Source organism: Desmodus rotundus, chromosome 11 (genome assembly GCF_022682495.2).
Source record: "Desmodus rotundus isolate HL8 chromosome 11, HLdesRot8A.1, whole genome shotgun sequence".
NCBI lineage: Eukaryota > Metazoa > Chordata > Mammalia > Chiroptera > Phyllostomidae > Desmodus > Desmodus rotundus.
In genome coordinates this window covers 98,827,732-98,845,863 of record NC_071397.1, presented here as the reverse complement: position 1 = coordinate 98,845,863, position 18,132 = coordinate 98,827,732, and the positions used below count along the sequence as shown (strand labels likewise).

The following is an 18,132-nucleotide window of genomic DNA, read 5'->3' as shown; positions in this document are numbered from 1 at the left end:
CAACCAGCGCTCGCCAGGGTTCTGATGGGAAGAACTCGTACAGCCCCAGTAATCAAACTGAGAGGCCTGATAATCCAAAGACAGAACCACCCACCAAATGGGACGTGGTTGGCGGTCGATCGCCCTCCGAGGTTGCACATTAGACCTGTAGATGACAGTAGTTGCTGCATAGCATCCACGGGAAATCCATCACACATCGAGTTTGGGAGCCACACGTGTACTGAGCTCACACTTAGAGGTCAGGTCTCCCTTCTCTGAGGGCAGGGCTGCTTCGGGTTTCTGTTCAAAGGCAAAACGGCGTGTTTGGACTCAGGAAGAGAGAGACCGTCCCCTGGACAACCACTGCATCTTGCACGCACCCTTCCACGCAGTTGGGTTTCCAGGTGATTTTACTGGGGCTTCATTACAAAGAGGTTACTATCTCAGTTTAATCTTGGTTTTAGTGACTTGTAAACATAGATCAGCCATAAAGTCTTTGAAACGGGAAGAACATTCTGCCAGGGTTGCCGAGTGAATATGTTTAGGCAAATGAATAATAAATTGCTCATAGGTGGTCATTATTCATCACTCTCTCGTTCATCATTTTGTCGGGGACAGAGACAACCCAGACGCACCCGCCGACCCCAACACCGTGTGAGTCAGCGCTGTGCCTCTCTTGTAAGTTTGAGGTCCCACAGAGGACCAGGTGTGATGAGCAGCTGCACACTGATTGATTAGTAATGATGCCCAATCGATCATCTATTCCGCGTCTGACTACGCCCTGAACTTGGTTTTGACAAGCAGTGTGGGTACCTATCCTGACCCAGACTCTCGGCCGCCTGATCAGCACTAGACACTAGGCTTTGTATGAGCAACACAAAGATGACCAGGGAGAGTTTAGTTAGTCTTAATACACAACGTCTTCACTACTTTTTGTTTGGGGAAGACCAATTTTCTCATGGATCAAACTTACATCAAACTCGGAATTCCTCTTTCACAGCCGTCAAGGTATTTTAAACAGCCATTGGTAGATTTGTGAGCATACTTTCAAAGATGTTATCCAAGTCACTGATTAAATAAGACCCAGGATTTAAAAGCTTTAGGGCCCCTTCAGCTGTAATCTTCTCTGTTGATGTTTAGCTAGTAACTGCCAGCCCTTGGGCACGGCCAGACTGTTCCTCCTCGGAACATACCGGGATGAAGAACTGACTCTCTATGTTAGACTTGAGCAAAGCACAGAGAAGCCAAGAAAGGGAAGAAAGCCCAGGAGGTCTCAACCCATCATTGAAAACGGATCATTGGCAGCTGTCGAGTGTGGCCTGTTAACCGCGCAGGCGTGGGCATGGCCGGTTGTCACCGCAGGAATCACAGCTGGCAAAGCCTTTACTGCAGCTGCGCTCCGCCCCCCTTCATTCCACCTGCTTCTCCCTGGAAAGAAACTGTGTCAGCTTAGGTGGTTTTTCTCTTGTAAACCCCTCCCAGTTGTTAGCCAAACCCCACCCTCTTCCAGGAGGTTCAGATTGATTGACAGAGTTCTTATTCCAGTCTTGGGTGTGGGTAGGACACTGAGACAGAAGCTCCTGGCGGAAGGCCACTGACCGCGTCATAAAGGCTGCCTCGCATAAAATCATAAAGGGCCCCACAAAAGACAGGCGCGTTTTTCCAGCCTCTTCGCTCTCAGTGCCTCCTTAACTACCCCTGGCACCTGGCCGCTCCTGATCGATGAATCCACCCAACCCTTCCCCCCATCCCTTCACTCCAGAGGGTCCAAAGTCTCTGGGGAGAGGTGCTGATACTTCCATTGTCGATTAACATTGGCCAATACATGGGGCAAGTTGGAAGATAAACTTAGTGCTCGTCCTGCTGAGTAATGTGTCTCTGCTTCTTAATGGAGATTTCTCTCTCCTCATCCAGAGATTGCCTTCGAATATATATTTAGATGAGCAAGTCATATGGCACTAAGAGCAGGCTGGGGGAGATGTGAAGGTGGGCAGGATTTGTGGGTGAAGCTTGGAAGCCCCAGATTCATCGCTCTCTCTGCCCAGTGGTCAGTGGGTACTGGGAAGCCCTCCCACCCACGGGCAGCAGGACTGAGTAGCCCTGACAGTGTTTGAGGGCAACCTGACCTCCAAGCAGGGGTCTGTCCTCCCCTTGTGCTCCTGTGTGGCCTCCCTGTCCCAGTGCTCAGCTGCCAGTGAGTGTGCCCACGTCCAGCCCATCGTCCCCAGGCCAGTGGCTTTCATCTGCGGTGTCTGGAGACGCAGACGCACATGCAACCTTATAGAAGCCAAATCACCCTCCGGCTCAAAGCCACAGTGCTAGCAACATCTGCCCGTCTCCCAAAGGAAAGAGTCATCCTCTAGGTTTCATCTCACAAGTTTTTATTCTGAAGCAACCGTGGATGCACAGGAGGTCGTCGAGGTATCGCCGAGTGGTCCCAGGTCAGGTCAGCCCATTTCCTGTGCTGGGTCCACCTCTCACAACCTCAGCAAATGTCAGAGCCACGGCGCTGACCTTGTCCCCAGCTGTGGGCACAGTTCCACACTGTCACGTCCCACCCTTGGATCTGCACAACGACCATGCCGACTCGACTCCACTGTACTTCTGTGAGGCCGGGGCGCTGCCGAGCGGACCTCCCCCGAACCAGAGGGCTTGGTGGGTCTGAGCGCTGCGATGTCACCACGTGAGAGACAAGATGTGGTGATCGGGAATCGAGTTGCTGCTCCCAGGTCCCATAAAGCCTGGTCGGAGCGAATGGACCGAAATAAATACATCAACACAGGGAACGTGGCTCAGGCCAACAGGCCCGCCTTCCGCCATGCAAGCTGGTGATTGAAAACGCGCTCCCATGTGACGGAAGGCGCCCATCACCCTCCTCTGAGGCCGCTGCCCCTGCCCGGACACCTGTGTGCTCCGTGATCACTTAAACTGAAGTCAACACTCTTGCTGTCGGCTGCATAATATACCGTTTCTTCCTTAATCAGAAACAATTACTTATCAAAACCCATGGGTGACACGTGACTTTTTAGAGTGGTACACACAGCGTGGAACAGCTTCCTGGAAGTGTCCCCTCCACTTTCACAGTAAATGCATCCGTCGAAGTGACCGTTTATTCAAGGACCATGTTCCTGCCCTTTTCTCCGTCGAGACACAGGTTAGAAGCACCAGCGCCTCCCCGCTCCCGGCTTCCCTGCTGAAAGCGTGGAGTCTGCCCTCACATTAGCGGCACCACGTGGGGCTTCTTAAAAGCTCGCTTAATGGCTATTTTAAATAATTACATGCAGCACTCGCAGGTCACCGAGACAGATCATGTGGTGTTGAACTTCCCAGTCTTCGGGGGGGGGGGGGGGGGGGGGGGGGGAGAAAAAATGATCTCCTTTGCCAGGGGTTACCAGGTTAACAAATTTTCTTCAGTGCATGTGTGAAAAGCCATTAGTTTTTTTTTTCTCCTTTTCTTAAATGTCTGCCTGAACTAGGCGATTGGGCTTCCACAGTGGTGATTTCCACTGGCTGCGGTCCCGCTGGAGGCACTCAAGGCCTGTCAAGGTGAAAGCTAAGCAGCCAGTAAGTAGGCGTCGGCTGACTTATAAATAGTCGATGAGTATGGAGAGGTCTAGAGACTCTGAAAATGGCAATGTGGCCTTTCAATTTTATCTTTATTCAACCCACAAATCAGCGCCACAGAGAATCTGCTTGATTATGGGAAGGGAATGAAGTAATACAATTTACTCCTCTTTTTAAATGATCCTCCTTTAAGTGCTGAGAAATCCTGATTCTCATTCCCACACCTAAAGGCCCGAAAAATAAGAATCGTCTCTAGAGGTAACGTTGCCACGTGAAAAGGAGCCCCCCCAGAATTACATTGACTATGGTATAACTATGTAACAATTACACACACGGGTAACGACTCACGGGAAGTCCGGAATAGAGGAGATGAGGGGTTAATGTGATACTGTAGGTCACTGGCACGCTCATTTAAGTCTGTAATGCTGTCTGTCACGCATGTCCTTGTAACGCAGAGGAAGAGAGCCGATCGTTGCGTGTGTATTCCTCGCCTCGGCACCGTGTATACGATAGCTGTTCGGGAAATGAAGCCGGAAAAAGAACAACAATAAAAACGGGACTCTCCAGTGTAGTCACTTTGTTAGCACAACTTAGAGAATAACCTGGAGATGCTGCACGTTTGCTTCACAGTTTGTTAAGGAAGCAAGACGCAGATGGGGTTTCTCTCATGCCTCTTGTGACGTTTTTCCTGAAGGTCGGCTCACGTAAGTCTCACCGCCAAGCTGAGTCCTGCCTGGGACCCCGGGAGCCCCTGGTGTCAGATGCAAGGGAGCCTGTAGGAGCCTGCCCTCCGTGCAGGTCCCGAAGGTGCGCGGTCCTGCCTGTCCCCAAGTCTCCCGGAACCACATCCCGGTGACAAAGGTTCCTTCTAGTCTCTAGGAGGTGAGTCCCTTCCCCTGGGCCCAGTCCCTTCGGAATGGGGACCCCCACACCCATTCTGAGTTGTAGGCATCGCAGAGATCGCCGGCCCCCACGCTGACCTTCTCCTCTCCCATCCCCTCTGCGCACACAGCCTGAGCCGGAGGCGCGGTCTTCTCTCGCTTTCTCTTGTCTATGTCCTGTGCGCTCAGATCTGCGCGAGTCCGTCCCTACAAAGAGCCACCCTGGTACTGCTGTCTTCGTACTTCTCCTCCTCCCCTCCTTATGCCCATATTCCCTCACCCCTCAGTAAACACTGCCCCCCACACTGCTCAGAGTCCCACTCCTAGCTTTGCAGGGTCCGACCCTGCCCTGCAGGCCAGGCCCCATGCGTGCGCTTGAGAGCCCAGCCCCGCGTGTGCAGCCTGCCCAGGGAGTCTTCCCCAGAGAACGAACAGCTCCGGTTTGCAGAAAGGTGAGAAAGGAAGGTCTCCGCTTTGCTTTGTGTTTTACTCTCTCCGCTCCTTTGTAATTGACCCATTTATTGATTCTTCCGTTCCTTCATTCTTCCAATCCATTATTCATTCACAGTCCTGAGGTCCCAATAATGCCAAGAAACATGTCAGATGAAAGGGTTTCAAAGAGGCAAGTTTCCGCTTTTCAGAAGATCAGAGTTCAGGAAGTCTCCTCCTTCCAGAGTCAAAACAAAAGTTTATTGTAGGTTGCACCAGAATAACTCAGAAGTGGCCGAAACAATTAGCAAAGCTCCATGGACTCCACCATGGATCCTGTCAGGGGCAGGGGACAGGGCCCAGCTCAGGGACTCCCAGGAGGCCTCAGGACGGTGGGGCTCCTGGCAGAGGCCCAGACCTGGGATCTGGAGCCCCGGACTTTGGGGAATAACTATCAGAAGTCTAATCGTTACAGAACAACTTCCTTTCCACAGACCTTCGTGGTTACAAAATGCGGCACGTCTGTTGTTTCCATCGGTCCCCTCGACACCTCTCTCAGTAAGGCATTGGTTTTGTCACCATTTTATAGAGAAGGAAACAAATGTCAGAAAAGTTAAATAATGTGCCCAGGATGACCCAGCTCCCAGCACTAGATGTGGGAGCTGAACCCAACTCTCAAGCTCATTGTCAAGCCTTGTGTTCGCGGCCTTCACCCTGAGAAGTCCAGGGCTGGGGGGGGCCGTGAGTCCCGGCAGAACTCCAAGTTCAGGTTCCCTCGTGTACCGGCTCCCCTGGCTTACCTCCCGGCCCACACTCACCTTAGCAAATGCATCTTGTAAACATGCAAAAGCAGAAAGGGCTGCTTCAAAAAAAGGTATATCTTAATCTCAACTGGGACTATCCCGCCGTAGTTGGAGAATGCAATAGCTTACAAGGCAGCCAATTTATTGTTTCTATAAAGCAGCTTATTCATCTGTACGCGAGCCCGAAGGAAACTCCTAAACATCTCCATTCCTGGATCGTGCAATTCGTCCAGGTCCTGGGCAGAAAACTCAGGAGCAGTGGTGGGGAGGCGAGGTGGGAAGGCAGGCTGCCATCTAATGCCCCTGAAATCCTCGTGCCTAGTGGAATATCAGTGGCAAAGATGCTCTTCTTAAAGGCAGAGAAAGTCACCGAGAAAAGGGGAAGCACAGTGCCGCCTTGGAGCGACTGGGGGTGACGCCGCTAACTTCCGGCGCCCACCTCTGTGTGCACCACAGAGGCCAGGTGTGTCGTCGGTGAGGGTTGGATGGACCATCCTCTGTCCTTCTTCACTGTCCAGGTAGAATGGTCATCTCACAACTATGAAAGGTGGAAGGAACACCCGCCAGACTCCACAGTTATTTGGGGCACAGAGTTCATGACAAGCCCTGTGTGACGTCCAGCCAGGCTCGTTCAGGAGGGTGAGCCCGAGGACCCCCATCGGGCTGCCCACGAGAAACGCGTAGCTGGTTGCAACCGAACGAGTCGTCCGTGAGTACCGCTAGACGACCCTACTGGTGGCTTGGCAAGTGCTCCGGTGTTGGCGAGAATTTCAATAGCAGTGGATGCCGTGGAAACCAATTTCTTATTACACTGAGTCTCCCCATGCCCGCCACCCCTGGGTCTCCCTCCGGGCAGTGTGAGTTCCTGCTTGCGTCTGACCTCACGGAGGTTCACGTGGATGACGGGTCGTTGTCTCACAGTTGTTTTCAGCCATGTTTCTGGTTTATCGCGACTGCAGTGTCCTGAGAGCTTTCAGTCAGAGTACTTTTCCCTAATAATTGATTAACTGCTCCTGGTGCTGTTGTAGTGACGTCGTCCTTTGTGGCTCTCCTTCCGTTGGTAGACTGGTACTGAGTACGCTAAGGACGCTTGTTCTCTTACTCCCCTCACTCACGGCCTTACTTCGGCACACTGGCCCTTGACACGGGTTCGAGTGCCGTGGCAGGGTGGTGTGCACGTGCACACGTGTGCGTGTGTGTCGGGGAGATGGAGACGGGAGCTGCTCCGGCTTTTCCAGGGGCGGAGCAAAAGGAATCACAGGAGCCATCTTCGTGAAAGTCGTGGAAGTGAAACATTCTGCTCCCAGACTAACGCTTTCCACACCAGCCAGCAGGTGGTTCTTTTCAAGATGGACCCATCTGCCACGGTGTCCCACCCGGCAACTCACTGCCCGGCCACTCTGGTTCCTCCTGACCCCTGGCCCGGGAACTCTGCAAGGAGTGACAGTCCGTTAAAGACCTGTGCGGTTGTCGGGGCAGGTCTGCACCGTCATGACCTGTCCTGAGGGCTTGGTGCTCTTGAGTGGACTGGCGACCGTGTGACCAAGTTTCCCGATGTGTCCGGTCAATCATCATGGACAGATGCCCTTTCCAGGAACAGCAAGCACAGTGAGTATGGCTCCAGAGTCCACGGCAGATGCATCGTCTTCCTGCTCCTCCTTCATCATTCCTGTTTCCTTTCGCCTTCTTGCCTAGGAGTTTAGAAGAAATAGTGGGACTTGTTTCCAGGTGACGTCGCCAGTCCTGAGCCTCACGGGGCTTACGTTCTATTGGAAGAGAAAATCGGTAGCTGCCAAGCATCACCTTGTTGCCAAAGTTTAAATCATCCGAACTCTACACATGCAGGAAAAGAGGAGCCCATCTGTGCTCATGCGCCTTCATTTTTTAAACTTGCACGGGCCTCCGGCCCAACAAATCCAGCTGCCCCGCACCCCGACCCACGCCTCACAGCCCGGCGTCTTTGGGGATTACCCCGTCTGTTTTCAAAATCTCTGCAGAGAACGCTTGTTGTCCTTCCTCAGAAACAATGTCACTGTTACAATATGTGAGAAACGTCTTATCAAACTTCAAGATAAACTGTCCCTCCCTATAGGTTGAGTCCGTCACCCTAAGAGGCTACTTCACTTTCTACTGCAAACCGAAGATCGGTAGCCTCTTTCACAACAGCGTTTTCTGTCTCAGCCAAGAGAAGCTGTGTCTGGACTGGCCTCTTCGATACAACAGAAACTCTTCCCTTTATCCAGACCGGGTGCTGCCAACACCCCCTCCACAAACGACGGCCCCAGAGGGAAGGGGGCCCTGCTTCAACCCACTGAGCCTCTCCCTCTGGGACCTGTAACCCAAATGACACAGGATTATACCTTCTACCCTTTGCTTTTAGAGGGATAAAAAAATACAAAGTCTTGACCTACGACTACTTTCTTAAAGGTTATCAAAAATAGAAGGGGTGCTTCAATAGTGCTGACTCCCCTGGGTCCCGGCACACCCAGGCCGTTTACTGATGCAAGCAACTGTGCTGTGTAACTGGGGTGCAGCGTTGTGCTCAAATTGCCTTTCCACACGGAGAACCCCATCTCAGACCACCCTCTGCCAATGAGTGGGGCCTGCGGGGGGTGCAGATTGGAGTGCTGAGCACACGGGGTCCGTTTCTTCTGTGGGCTCAGCCTTTGCTGCGTGGGCCTCACACTCTACAACTCCACGTGGAGAGCTCAGACCTGCCCACACTGCGGTGCCTCGGCTGTGACGGCCAGCGCGTGACCAAGCATGAGGATGGCCCCGCAGACATTTGTCATGTTTAACGGCCACGGTATTTGCAATCCCACCACTACAGAGTACGGAGTTGGGGTTTCCTTTCCTTTAAAACCTTCTTTTAAAACACGATTTTATGAAAATGTTTGCATATAAAGAACATGCGTCTCAGTGGTGCCGATATCTTCAGAAATGTATTACAGGAACAACACAGAAGGCGGAGGCTTCGCGTCCTGGGGAGAGAAGGAACACAGGGGCCCATGGCTGAACCAGGCCCGCGGGGCACGTCTGCCCCCGTGGCCACACGGGGATGCGCCACACAACGGCTTAACTTCTAATGCACTGACATTTTTCAGTTGGGATGTTTGATTTTAAATCTAGTTTTATAGGTTCTCTTAAGAAGATAAAAAACAGAGGAGTTCTGGCTACACTGAATCTCATTCTCATATGAACAAATTAGCCAAAGGAGCAGCGAGGGTCCCCCCATTAATCAGCTCGGGGGTTCAGTTGCCGCCTCCCCACCCTGCTGTCCACCCATGGCTCCTGCTGGGCTCCAAAGCCCCCCCAGTCGGTCACCTCTCTCTCTGAGGCTCGACCATTCTTTCTGGCCTCCTAGAAAGATCATTTTCTTTCTGAATATTAAGTCTAAACAGTTTCTTTCCCCCTCAAGCACCGATTAGGAAGATCCAGAGTATTGCGTTTACCCAAAACAAAATGCCGAAGCGTTTTCGCGATGTTGCCACAGAATGGCCCCACGCCAGACCTGTGGGATGCCGCTCCCCTTGTTCTCAGCCCTGGTCACATCTGCGTCTCCCGGGGGTGTAATTTGGGGCAAAAATAACTAAGTGGGACGTAGATGAATGGGAAATGATTCAGCTGAGAGTCACAAAAATGATTACAACGATTCAAGAGTTGCAACAGTACGCTGTGAGGAGGGGCTCGGGGATCTGGGCTTACCAAGTAGGAGGGAAAACAAGTCCAGGTGGGTTTACCGGGCATTAAAGGGCGTGACCGGGGCGATGCGGACCATGCCTCTTGCTCTGCTGAGGACACAGCTCATGGAAACAGCCTTAGAAGAGAGCAGGGAGAAGTTTTAATCATGGATAATGCAGAATGTCCGGGCCAGCGGGCTGTCCCTGAGGAGAAGCGTTTCCAAGGCAGAAAGAACACTCATTTCTCTTCTCCTTGAGACCGGGCTGCCTAAGGACAGAGAGTCGACAAGTTGCTTTACATCCTGATGTGCCCGGAGGTGGGAGTCTGTGCCGGCTGACCTTCGGGCTCTATCTACCCCTGTGAGCCCGCAGAAGGTCTCGAATCTGATTTCAGTGCATTCAGGAGCAAGTGCACAGCGGCTCGAGCCATCGGGAACTGACCTGCAGGGACACAGGCGGTTCTCGCTGTGGAAATAGCACCTGGAATCTCAGATATGCATGCAATCATTTCTTTTGTAGTCTGTGATTGCAAACTAACCGTTATTGGTCTGTGCGGCACTTCAAAAGAATGACCCTGCTTTTATGCCTAACGTGTAATACTTCTGTGAGTGAGGGGTTTCCATGGATACATTTTATCAGAAAGTTCAATGCCACAGATAAGAATACAGAAATAGAAAGGCATTCCCCGGTCAGGAAAGGTAGGTCACTCGTTTTGTCTGCCTCTGTGGGCTGAGCCACTGTTTATGCACCAGGGCCTGTTCCGCACACAGCACGCGAAGATGGAAAAGTATGTCAGGGGTCCAGTCTCCGGCTGGGGGGAGAGAGGAGCAAATCCCACTGCACATGAAAGCCTGTTATGAAAACACAGTTCACTGCGTGGCGTAGGGCGGCTGCACTGGGCACCAAAATGCGGGTAGAGAAAGGACTTCCCACCTCACAGGGGACTAAGTGGTCAGAACACATCGGCTGCGCATTTGGCGTAGAGAAAAGAGTCAGGACAGAGAACAGGCAAAGACAGAGGCTATGGGGCAAAGAGTTTGAGAGAAGACGGGATCTCTTCCCGACAGCCACATGCTGACAGAGGAGGTGTTTGGGCCCCGTAGAGGCTGGACCACGCGCCCAGCAGCTCCCTGGAGCCAGCCCCTGGGGCCCGGGCAGTGGGGGGCCTGTTAGCAGACGAGATGGCAGACCACAGCTGGTGGGGGTCACCCCGCAGTCACAGAGGATTCAGTCAGGTTTTGTGGGGGCAGACACAGGCACAGTGTGGTTTAACCGTCTACTCAAGTCCCCGTGTCCAAACTGAGCGGGTGCCGCAGATGCGTTTGGTAGGAGACAGGTCCCGCACTCCACAGAGATGAAGCCGCGTTCCAGAGCTAAGCTGCCCTGACTAAACCCCGACTGTGTTAACTCTGGACTGTGACAGCAATGTGTGGTGTGAAGGGAGGGTCCTCCACCCTTTCTCTGTCCGGCACACCTGAGGCTGCAACCCACTCCTTCCTGGCTCCCTGCACAGGGCAGTGATTCTCAGGGTGGGGAGAGAAGGATGCCGCGTAGGGGGATGTCTGTGGGAGAGTCCCCGACTGGTCCCTGTCACCCTGGGCTCTTCCTCGGGAAGTCAGACCTTGTTCACACAGCTCGGACTGAGATTGCCCTGTGTTCCTGATTTTCCCATCATGCTCCCTGAATTTGTCTGCCCAGTCTGGGCCCTTCGTCCAGCCTTTGAGACTCTTTGAATCTTCTTCAAGCATCTAATTTAGCTCCTTGACCTCTTAAAACATGAAAAATCACACCCTCTATTTCTCCACCTCTGTTATTGATATGGCCTTAAAATGTATTGATATTTTTTATGCTACAGGAATAAACATGATAAAATAATAATACACCATCAGTCAAGGTTGAAAATGCAGAGTATAGATGAAGCAAGGCTTACGCCAACCACAAAGGCCTCTGCGAAGCTACAGTGAAGCCTGGGGCATCTTGATCACCCAGGCGGGAGGGGCCCAGCCAGCGACACTGACCCCAGGGCCAGATGGAAGCTTGCTGACACCTCCGGGGAAGCAAGCCCTCCTCCCCTGGCAGTGGATTCTAACAGAATTCTCACATTGGGCTTCCTCTCGTGGCCGCCCCATGGTGCAGTGAATGATGTTTACAGTCTTTCTTTAAAACACAGCAATTGCAGCGCTTTGTCTCACCGGGCTGGCCTGCGTCTGATGTGACCTCCAGGAGAAGTGGAGTGGCTCCCTGGGCGGAGCCCCGCCGTGGCGCACCTGCCTCGGAGCCCAGCCACTGCCACACAGTCGCCGGTCCACCCCCCTCTATACGCTCCCCTTACGTAGGGTCATTACATCCCTACCTCCTGGGGCCATTGTAGCAATTAAATGAGTTAAGATACGGAAAAAGCTTAGCTCAGGGATGGCAAAGGTTATTTGGGATAAAATGGCATATTCTTAGCCACGTGGTGTGGAATGAACTAGATAATGGACATAAAGAACACAGTGTTTGGCAAAGAATAAAGCTCACGGGTGCTGGTTATTCCATGAGAGGGTTTTTTTACAACTTAGTTTTCATTTCAACACTTAGGAATAGTACGCACTCTTTCTTTGAGTCTGAGAAGAACGCAGCTCGCTCTGTCTGTGTTTTCCCACATCTGACAGACACGAGACGGAGCCCGTTCTCTGAGCAGAACATGCGTGGGGGCGTGACGACAAACGGTGACAGATGGGACTCCAGTGACAATGAAGCAAGTCCTTCCCTTGACAAACTACCCACCTTGCCAGGGAGGTTCAGAATGTTATCTGTGGTCTCCTATTTTTTTAAACGTTAGCTTAGATTCTTTTAAAACTCTCCATAGGCCAAGACTATACTTTCAGGGATCATTTCTATAGTTTGTTAAAATTCCCCGTGGGCCAAAATAAAACCAACGGTGTGTGTGGGCCCAGGTCCAGTTGTGATGTTTAAACTTTAGTTGGGAAGATTTCTGTTGTTTTTCACCCTGAGTTCCACCAAACGCCAGCAGATCACAGATAGTGTCACGGGCCACTGCGGAGGTGAGGCGGAAGACACGCCCTCCTCCCATGCCAGCCCACCTGGCCTCCAGACTGTCTCCGCCCCTAGGACACACAAGTGTTCTGTGTCCGATTTCACTCAGAAATATTTAGAATTTGGCTGCTAAAATTCCAAAAGCAAAAAAAAAAAAAATTCCTTATAATAAAAAAAAGTACAGAAACCCTTTGCGTCTTAGCCAGTGTAGACCAATGTCCGTTGCAGTAACAACCTCCAAATTTTAGTGGCTCCGGGCAGCAAAGGTCTGTTTCTCTCTGCTGACGTCCACTCAAGTGGGCGGGGAGCTCTCTGTCACCTCATCCCCAGTCAGGGATCAGCTGGGGAGACCCTGGCATCCTGTGTCACCATCGGCAAAGCAGGGTGAAGAAGGGAGGAGAAGGTGATCACCTATCAAGGAAAGCTTTGGCCTGGACGTTGCCACCTCAGTTTGGCTCCCATGTGGTTGGCCAGACAAGCCATTGGGCTGTAACTTCAAAGGGCCGAGCCAGCGCCATGCTCCAGGGGCTGCCGGGAGCGGCTCAGATGTCCAGAGAGCTGGGCCACGTGGTAGCATGGGGGGAAGGCTGGTGCCCGGGCGGTGTTTGTGTCCACTATGGAGCAAGGAATTCTGATGGGCTTCTTGAGGAAAGGAGCCACATAACAAATATGGTAAATCCAGGTACTGATTCTTAAAAGTAAAATGTTCAATTTACCAATTAACATCCCATATAATGTGGTCATGATTTGCAGTCTGAATCAAAATCCCCTTGGTGAACATCATTTTCTAGCAGCTAAGTAATGGATAGATTGGATTAGAAATTGATGAACAACAACGTATCTTTTCCCCCCTGTGTGAATTTAGCCAGTCGAGTAACAGCCTTGTAGGTAACTCGTGAGAAAAAGGCTGGCTCCGCGCTGTAATATGAATCCTCCCCCCACGGACAATTAGACCCACCTTCCGAGCTACTGAGGGCCCTCATGGAAACAGGTTTCCTCTATAATGTCACACCATCAGATTCAGAAGCATAATGGCCATCCTGCGATTTGAACTAAATATGTTAAAGTATTTCTGTTAGGTTGAAATGATGGGAAGACATCAGGCCCAAGCATTTCTACCTGAGCCACCTTGGGCTGGTCACCTGGACGGAAGCCACTGCAGCTGCTTATCCCTGCCGCCGGCTCCCCTCCCACCCGGCCACAGGGAAAGCAAGATCCTGGCCCCGAGTCCTTGGCCTTTCACGTGACTTCTGTCCAATAGAAAAGGGTCATCCGGTTAGCCTTCCCGACTGGAGGAGAGGGGAGAGGGGACAGCAGGAGCAGGAAGTGCTCTGTAGTGCCAAGTGTTCAGCCTGTGAGGGGACGATGCTTTATTGGGGGAAAAGACAGATACTCACTGCAGAGAAATGCGGCTCCGAACGTGCCCTTGATCCTCTTCGGTGGGGACAGCAGCTTCAAAGAAGAGTAACACACACCCGTCACCTCTCCTCATTTATTCTCAGTTGCAGGCTGAGTCCTGCAGGAGAGCAGGACTGTTTCTCCTCAAGGTCAGAGCCTTTGCCAGGGGGGTCTGGAGTGAAGAAGAAACCTCTGTGCCTCCGTGTGAGCTGACGGGCCTGTCCCTCCTGCTCCATGCAGTGAGGACACAGGTCCTCCCCTCCCCCTTCCCTGCAGAACCCACCCTGAGGAGGTGCAAACACCTTCAGCTCCTCGGCGAAGTATTCTGTGCTTCCTTGCCGGTGTTGAAGATCTACGGGGTCCTAGTGGAGAGCTGACAGGAGGGTGACGGGCGGGTGTCCGGTCTGTAGGCCACTGACCGGCCGGCAGTGCCACCTCGTCCCCGCATGTGGGCCAACCCTTGGCCGAGGCTGCAGAGTTGTGCTCAGCAGGAGAAGGTGCACAGAGCTGGTGTGTGCGTTTCCCAGGGCTTCTGTCCCAACGTGCCACAGGCAGTGTCTTCAAACAATGAACACTTATTGTCTCGGTTCTGGAGGCTACAAGTTCAAGGTAAAAGTGCCTCTGAAACCCATAGGGAAGAACCCTTCCTTGCTTCTCTTAGCGTCTGCTGTTTGCCAGCAGTCCTTGGCTTCCTGAGATTGTAGATGGCTCACACCAGTCTCTGCCTTTGCCCCCCTCTCCTCTTCTGGGAAGGACACCAGCCGTGGTGGAGTCAGGGCCCCCTACCCCAGCGGGACTTTTCCCAACTGGCTGCACCTGCACCCGCCCTGTTTCCAAACAAGACCACATTCGGAGGTGCCAGGGGTTAAATCCTCAACAGATGTGTTGCCGGCACACAATCCAACCCGTAACACAGGTTAGGCGGCTGGATCCAGCCACCGAGCCTCTCCCCGGTTTGCAGCGTCGTTCCAAGGACCTCTATCTGGCCTGACCTGGGAAACACCGGACGAGACTGGACATTTTCAGCCAGCCATGAAGAGCAAGAACATTTCAGTCACGTGTTAAACCCCTCAGTTTACATTTATCCTTTCAGTCAATGTGGAACCCTTCTGTGCACCAAGCACGGTGCCACATGGTGCCCGCGTTCCTGGCACATGCAGTCGAGTACGGACGTTGGCATTAAACGTGCCAGGGGTGGATGCTGACAGAGGGAAAGCCTGGGGCATCATGGAGCACGGAATACGATGTATAGCCTGGTCTTAGCAGAGTTAGAAAGGGCCGCCCTGCTAACACAGGCTTATGCTGAGGCCTGTGGGAAGGGTTGGGTGTCACCCCACTAAGAGGACAGGGAGTCCCATTCCAGAAATGATGATGGAAGTAAATGCAGATAACTGTTAAAAATGAAATTCACTCATGTAAAGAAGACAGATGCTCCTCTCTCTCTCTCTCTCTCTCTCTCTCTCTCTCTCTCTCTCTCTCTCTAGTGAGAGCGTTCCCACAGATGATCCAGCACTCCCTGTGGCTCTGGGGTGGCAGAAACACAGAACCCCAAGTCTGCTGTCCTCAGGGTGTCCTTCTCCCTGTGGTTAAAGGTGGCTCCCACCACAGGTGCATGTCAGCCTGGGGGACAGGACAGAGAAGGTGTGGCCACACCCCTTTTAAGGGCACACCCCAGAAATTGCTTCGCTTCTGCTGGTATCCCCGTGACCAGATCTAGCCACATGGCACGTGAGCTCCAAGGGGAAGCTGGGAAACGTGGTCTTTAAGTTAGCCTGATGGATGAGTGCCCAGTCAGGACTGGTGGCACTGTGGGAGTAGGGAAGAACAGGTGTGTCGGGAGGCCAGCCCACCACTGTGACATGCTCTCGGATGTCACAGCGGCTAACGACACTTCCCTCGAGGGCTGGGCTGGGCAGTGTGGCTCCTGGTCCGCACTGGCGGGGGTTGTACACGCAGAGTATGAAACCATGGCAAGGACATAGCATAAAAAACAAGAATGGGGAAATCTCCTTAATAATTTTTGTATGGATGACATGATAAAATGATAATATTTTTGATATATTGGGGTAAGTAAAATTTATTGCCAAAATGAATCCCACCCACTTCTTGTTTCCTTCCCCAATGTGGGTGCTAGAACATTTTATGTCACATCCGTGGCTCCCATTCTATTTCTTATTGTGGGGGCTGCTCTAGAATCTCACAGCGTAGGAGGGGACGGAGGGAGCCACAGAGTTCAAACTGGAGCAAGGAGGAGAAAGGGCCCCAGGGTGGTCAGGCAGGTCCTGGAGAAGGGACGCGGGAGCCCGGACACAAATTGCTTTCAGATGCAAGTGAGGAGAGAGGAGACTTAGCCGAGGAAAGCGTGTGAGCAAAGAAGGTGGGACAGGGACAGATGGAGGTGGCTGGAGGGGGCTGCGACGAATCCTGCAGGGCCTTGCTAACCCACTGAACACTTGGCTCTCTCGAGTTCGCCGGAAGCAATCTGTTCTTCAGACACGTCTGCACCACCTCGTGCCCACCAGTGTGACTAAGCTCCCGAACCCATTTCCTCCAGGGCCGGTCCCAGCGAAGGGATGGGATGCCGCAGAGTGCTCACGCAGTGGCAGCACGCGGAAAGATTCCATTCCGTTACTGCGTGAACGAGGCAGCGGGTGAAGAAGCTGGAAACTCAGCTCCATCTGGTGCCTTCACGTGCAAACAGATCTTGTGTGTAGACACATTTAAAATGTCAGCGGTCGTTGATCATTAAGCGTCACAGAAATGGATTTGGAGCGCGCAGCTATCGAGAAGCACCGGTTCGGGCGGAAGCCCAAACAGTATTCCTAATGGGGTGAGGGCAAGGGGCTTTTACGAGGGAAGGGGAACAATTACATGAACAGAAGGAGGGATTTTCTACTGGCGTTAATAGGTCGAGGCAGAAACTCTATAGGTGCAAATAAAGTATGTTATTCTTCATCTATACAAGGTGGCACTGATTCTAAAGAATGTCTTTAACTTTTAATCCAGCAGTCAGAACGTCTGCTTTCCTGTTACCTTTGCAAACAGTTGTGTGGAATTCCATGTTGGTCTGGCCGAGTTCAGGGGTCACTTGGCCCGTTTCCAACGTTCCGAAGGCAGGTGGAGTGGGGTGTGCAGGACGCTTCTCCCGGGTCGGCAGCTCTGACTCCATTCTAAAGCGGCTCCATTTATGTTATTTCTCACAATGGGAAACATTTCTGTTGGGGTGGGGAAGTAATCAAGACCGTGAACCCTGACCCAGCTGGGCAGGAGGTTCGGGGAGGGGAGCCGAGGGGGTACCACAAGGTCCGGATGGAGCGCTTTCATTGCAGCGGCATCTTCTGCGAACCTCTGTGCTGCGTCGTCTGTAACCCAGACGGCTTCTCACTTTTTCTTCACTTTTTTTCAAACTGCCCCGCAGTTACAAAAGTTTACCACGGTCCATGATACCTCGCACAAAGCTGCCGATAGGCTGCTTCGGCAATCGTCCACTGAGCGAGACACTGCTGTCCGAAATGATTTTCCAGTATCTGTCTCCATAGCAGGGAAAGCATGTGTTCAGTTTGCTGGGTGGGCCCTTGAACCTGTACGAACAGTTGATTGAGAGTCTCTGCCTCCCTGGGCTCTTGTTGTGTCTTCCCAGCTAGCCCTGTGTTCTTGCCTCAGGCTGTCACTTCATTAGTCACTTGCATATGGTGTTTTGATGGCATGCTAATTGAGGGACTTTACTTCTGGCTCCAACTAATCATTCTGACGAAAATGTCTCCTCTGCTAAGGTGGGGGAGGAGCCCGTGCGGCTCTGGGCTAATGCTCATCACTCCGTCTCACCCCAAGGTGTTCCATGCAGAGTCAACACCCAAAGACACACGTGGCAACGTGGTTATCAGCCCGTGTCCCTGTCTTCAGGACCTCTGCATGTCCTCGCTCTGTGCACGCTGCCATCCCCGTTCACTGAGATACTCGGAGGGCTCTGCCCTGGACCCCACAGTAGTCCTTCTATTTACCCGTCTCTGTATCTGTTCCCCGATTGAACAAACACCTCCCTTCTCTTGGGAGAGGCCACTAGTGTGGCGATGAAGAGCTTGGACCCTGGAGCCAGACCCGCAGAGTTTGAATCCCAGCTTCACCGCTCCCTGGGTGCTGGACAATGGGCCACCTGCTGAAACCTCTCCAAGGGCCAGTTTCTTTGGTGGATCGAATGGGATAGGGACGGAGCCAGCCCTCGGGGCCGTTTGGAAGGGCATGTCTTAGCCCCGTGTTCCAGTCCTGCCGGGCGAGGGTGCTGAGAGTCGGGGGACTGGAGGACTTGTCCCAGCCATGTGCCCACTGCGTTGTTCCCCAGGAGTTCGTCTCTCCAACTCC

General features: G+C 52.6%; 1 protein-coding gene and 1 pseudogene across 3 annotated transcripts in view; both read left to right on the top strand.

The window, feature by feature from the left end:
- The window catches only part of PRKN (parkin RBR E3 ubiquitin protein ligase), an 889,581-nt gene that overhangs the window by 790,369 nt on the left and 81,080 nt on the right, over positions 1–18,132 (top strand). The gene's annotated exons all lie outside the window — the stretch shown is intronic.
- LOC112297452 (small nucleolar RNA U3) lies at positions 12,191–12,285 on the top strand (annotated as a pseudogene).